The following is a 5,357-nucleotide window of genomic DNA, read 5'->3' as shown; positions in this document are numbered from 1 at the left end:
TATTTATTTTATTTTCTTTTAGTATGTATGAGATCATTCATCACTATTACCTATTGGCCACAACTGTGTGGCAGATTGTAATATCTATCAATAAATAAAAGTATTTAATAATTTTTAAAAAATCGTGTTTTATGTATTTATTAAGGTTAGAGAGTAACATGAATATAAATTTTTTACATCCGATTTTTCGTTGATAGCTCTATTCTTAAAACAACTTCAAGCGTTGTGTCACAGCAATGTAGAACAAACTGTAAAAGACACTTGTAAGTAATGTTTTATTTATTAGTGTTTTAATTGTGATAGTTTTTTTTAATCTTAAAATATAATATGCACGTTTGGTTTTTGAATAAATAGCTGAAGAAATTATTTGTTCTAAAAATTGTTTTTTTCTCAATATCTATGCATATTATATATATATCTGGTGGAGCATATTTCTTTTCTCCTATTTTTAACGTCTATTTGAATGAACACATTGAGGAGAACGGGATGCATTATCACAAATAGTGCACATTTGCTATATCGAGATCCGGTAGGAAATTGATAATTGCAAGGGCATGAAGTTTGGTGAGGGGAGATTGCATGAAATTTTTCTCATTCTCAGTCTTCATCAGGGAGAGGTCAGCTTTGTTCAAGTTTCATTTCCCTTCAAGAAGGCCAATCTCTGACTTCAAGGTTTGTTTTGAAACATTATAGAAAAAAATATATTTATTTATAATATGTCATTCTAGGGTGTTCGGATTACAGAAAGAATCAGAAAAAAATGTGTAAAACAATCGAACAATATGAATGTACTTAACTATTTTTATTTATTTTTTTACACGTTTCATTGGAAATTTGACGGTTATAACTTTAAAAAAATAAAAAGTTAAGTTGTTTTCTTTTACATCCCTAGTAAAGCTAAGTGATTAATTAATTTCTTAAAACTATATGTGAAAAAAATATAAATACAAGTAAAAAATATAGGTTTATTGTATGGATTTATTTAAAACGTGATAAAAAAAATGAGTTCACTAACAAAAATTGCATTATACATATTTCTACTGTTAATTAAATTAGTTTTACAGAATCAAATGATTTATACAATAGATATTACGTTTTTCTTATTCGAACAAAATATATTTTAAACATTTCCAATTAGAATTAGATTACCCGATATCGAAACTGTAAAGATTTCCGCTTGCGATTTTCAAGGTGATTACAATAACTTGCCTATAAATCGGGGATTTAAAAATGTCCTTTACACATGTGCACTTTTATTTGAATACAAAAATGTTATTGCCTGTTGATTTCGGATTATTGGAGTGTTCGGATTACCGAGATTATATTGTATGTTATATTCAATAGTAATTTATTAATTGTCAATTTTTGGTAGTGATTATATCATTAATATAATTTCAAAGAGTAAGCACGGGATGATTCTCCGCTTAAAAATTTCAATTGTTCGTTTTGGTGAAGAAAATAAAGATGTTACATACCTACCTTTGAAATACTGATTATAAACCAAACGTTTAAGCATTAGTGATACGGAAGGAAATTTATTAATGAAGTCCGATTTTCATATTCTGTAATGTAACCCAAAAGAAAATTTAATGAGGTCCAATGAGATATAAATAGAAAATCGTTTCCTATTCATTGCATATTATTCGCTAGACAGTCCCTCGAATTGACAAATAGACAGAGAGATAAATACATCGATATAACTACTTGTTTTATAATATTCCTAATAGGGACGGGGGTCGCTCTGAAATAGTTTAAATCACAATTATTCAAATATATAATAATTTAAAATGTAATATTAAAAAATGAAATAAAAATTATATATATATATATATATAAAAAAGGAACAGAGCAACTTCTGACTACTACACTTTTAATAATTTTGTACGCACCGTTTTATTTAATCTGGCTAGATTAGTAAAATTATATCATACTTACCCCTGTTCATCATAATTTCGAGAATATGATGTGAATTACATAATGATAAGAGATTTTGTAGTTATATTAATGTTTTTTGTTCCTTTTTTAAATAGGTAAATGAGCTTTGGCTCTCATAACATTCAAAGATATATTTTCTTGGGGGATAAACACAGAAAAAAAGCAAACGATTAGTAAAAAGAAAGAAAAAGTTTTTTCCTCACATTTTTACTTTCATATAGGCATTTTATAGAAAGTAAAATTCTATTGTTTCTTAAACTAACTGTGTTGACTCCATTTCGTTTTTTACAATTTTTTTTATTCTTGTTAGAAAAACAAAGTGCTCTGAGCTTTGATTTAAATCTAATACTGGATATTTTGTTGTAAGCTCGTTATCTGAAGTATGTTTCATTCCTAGAGACTGAAATATTTCTTGCATTTGTTTATTTAAACCAGGTAGGATCCCTTAATTACGAAATACCAGCTTGTTTCTTTTGGAGCCCTCATAAACTGAATCTCACGTATTCAGGTCGGTAATGAGGTCTCGGTTCCTTTTAACGATGCTTCCTTTAAAAATTGCACCCCATTAAAAAAAATATCTAGAACTGAAAAAATTTAAAAGCTTTGAAAGGTAGATAGGAAAAGGGTAGATTATTATTATTATTATTTGTGAAAGGTTTTGGAAGGCTGGTAGATATTCTTCCTCTTCTCAAAGAATCGTGGATTGCCAGAAGGCCCGTATAGAATCGAGTTGTTTCGATTGGATTTGCATTTATTTAAGTAGCTACGTGTGAGAATCTCGTGAGGGGCTTGGAAGGCTTTAAAAAAGTCCGTGATTTCGCTCGTACCTCTTAAACAATCTAATTTTCTTAGTAAGGGGAATTGATGCTATCAATGGGTGTTCACACCGTGCAAATTTTCGTCATATTAAGCTCTTTATTAGAATGGAACATAATTGAATTCCCCCTCGCTTTAGCTCAACCATATTTTTTGCAAGCTAGAAATGGATGTCCCCATCTTTTTGATTTATTTCAAATACTTTCAGCGCTCATAAAAAGTCTGAAGGGGTTTTTTATCTTTTTTTCCCTCTTCAGTTATTAAGAGGGGAATGGGTGGCATGGAGCGATAAATAATTTTGGAATTCCAATTTCTCAACTAATTATATGTTGTACCAACCATTATATAATTATAATATTTAGATGGGTTCAAGCAGCTATTATAATAATAGTGAATGACAATAATTTTTTTTTTTAAATTGAAGCCTATTGAATTAAAGAAAATCATACATTGCATCATATTCCAATCTGCCATATTAAAGCGTAGCTTATTCACAAGAAAAAAAGTAAACAAATATAAGAAAGATTAAAGTGTACTTCTTTATTTTTTTTATTTAATACCAGATCAGCCTGGGCCCTGTTTCATAATGAAAGCTAATAGTATTAGTTCATAGTACAAGTGTAGAAACTAGTGTGGTAATAATACTAATACATATTTTTTTCATTATAGGGATGACTAATTAGTGATATTACAGGAATTAAAAAATACTAAAGTACAAGCTACTACTGTATAAGTCAGTGTAATTGAATTAAGATAGATCTACAAGACTAATAGTATTAGGGGTCTTACTTGATATAACAGTTACATTTTTTTTAAGAGTTAATTATGGGGGGAGGTATGTTATAGTCTTGTACAAAAGACACCACTAACTAGATACAATGTTATAATTTTAAAAAAATATGATAAAAAATATATAAAGATTTTAATTCTTGATAAGAAAAAAAATTAAAATTATGAATAAGAATATCAATATTTGTAGTCTTAACAAAACAAACAATTGACCTTTAATGGGGAAAAAATAAGTTAATTTGAAAAAAAGGCGAAGAGAAAATAAATAAAATAGAAGTTATGCCAATAATAGAATTGATTACTACAGAATTTATAACAGGATGTCCTGCAGCAGTCAGGGCTTCAGTCTTCAGGTTGAGGTTGGGTTTCCCAAGTTGTAGGTCACTGCTCCTTAAACTGCCGGTACTTGGGAGTGGAACTTCATGAATCGTTTTTTTTATGTAATCCTCCATTGACTCCATTTGCGATTCCCGATGCAATAAAGTGGACATATGAAAATTTAAAAGGGATCATGTTCGAAATAAATTGAACTAAAATACAAAACACTAAGATCACATCCATACTCATTTAGATCCGCTTAAGAATCCATGCGTAAAATAGTACCCTATGAGATACCAGCAGTTTTCTCCTATTGTCTCACTAGCACTGGAAGCTAGTGGAGTCAATGTGATCACTAAAGCCGCGAACTCATTGGGGATGGTTTGAGGTTCTTGTCATTATTTTAACTCAAATTGTCAAATTTATTTTACAATAGATCTTACCATTACCATTACCACTGCTGGTACAACCAATATAGGCTATGATGGAGTTGAGTAGAATTTGATTTCCCTCTGAGGAATTATGTAATTGCAAAGGTTCAAATAAAATTTCATAAATTTAGCTCTGTTGTATTAAAAACTTTTGATATTTTCACAACACTTAATCTTTTGAAAATGAATTTTTTTTTATAATAAAATGTAAAAAATAGCTTTAAGAGTTCAGAACGTGTGGTCATTTGCAATTTTTTTAATACATATTTACTTTTCCTAAGTGGTTCTTCCGTACACAGTTCTTAAAAATTACATCTCTGGTTTAATTAAACAATACATTTGTAGAATCACTAGTAACACACTGTATTGCGAAATATTCTTGTATTTTTTATTTTTGCATTTCTTGTACTTTGAATTGGTTTTTATTAGAAAAATCTTTGAAACATTGTGTCCAAGAATTTTTTATGTTAGGCTTTTACTATGATGTTCTTACGAAAAAAATTATAATAATTTAGGAAATTCAGAAATAATAAAAATTCCCATTCTTAAAAGGATTCTAAATTATTATTGGAAATTTAAAGACAGAGAAATCTTTCAATAACTTTTTTATACAATTATACAAATTTGCTTTAGTTTATTTTACTATAATTATTTTTCTATAAACCGGTTTAGAGAGAAATGTAATTACACTTTGTTTTTTTTATTGTAGACGTTTTAATTATACTCATGAGGGGTTATTTGTATATCTGTCTGCAAGCCTAATTTGGTCATACTAGTTAAAAGATGTTCAATTATTTTTTAAAAAATATTGCCGTTTCTGAAGGTTTTTTTTCCATTTCCTCCTTAAGCTCTCCCGCACGTGTATGTGAACGTTAATATAAAAGTTATATTAATATAATTATGTTCAAAATGGTGTAGTATCCGTTATCAGAACTTTTATAAAATAGTTTTGTTGAGATCTTATATTAGCTGAACTTTTATCAAAAGTTATTTATGTGTAAGTAGTTAAGGAATTTTTCAATACCAGATTCTTTTGATAAAAGTTTTTTCCAGTAGTAAAAAAAAAAA

The 5,357-nt window shown here is 28.3% G+C and overlaps 1 protein-coding gene across 6 annotated transcripts in view; it reads left to right on the top strand.

The window, feature by feature from the left end:
* Window positions 1–5,357, top strand: part of Ten-m (teneurin transmembrane protein Ten-m) — a 382,956-nt gene that overhangs the window by 145,246 nt on the left and 232,353 nt on the right. Inside the window, exon 1 of one of the 6 annotated variants that reach the window (XM_014418322.3) lies at window positions 590–672. The exons of the other annotated variants lie outside the window; for them this stretch is intronic. The gene's annotated coding sequence lies outside the window, so the exon portion shown is untranslated. Of the gene's footprint in view, window positions 1–589; window positions 673–5,357 lie in introns of those variants that run through there. 6 annotated transcript variants of the gene reach the window in all.

Source organism: Halyomorpha halys, unplaced genomic scaffold, assembly GCF_000696795.3.
Source record: "Halyomorpha halys isolate HHAL.00 unplaced genomic scaffold, Hhal_1.1 Scaffold188.1, whole genome shotgun sequence".
NCBI lineage: Eukaryota > Metazoa > Arthropoda > Insecta > Hemiptera > Pentatomidae > Halyomorpha > Halyomorpha halys.
Note: the sequence above shows the minus strand (reverse complement) of the source record. Positions and strands in the feature narration are given on the sequence as shown.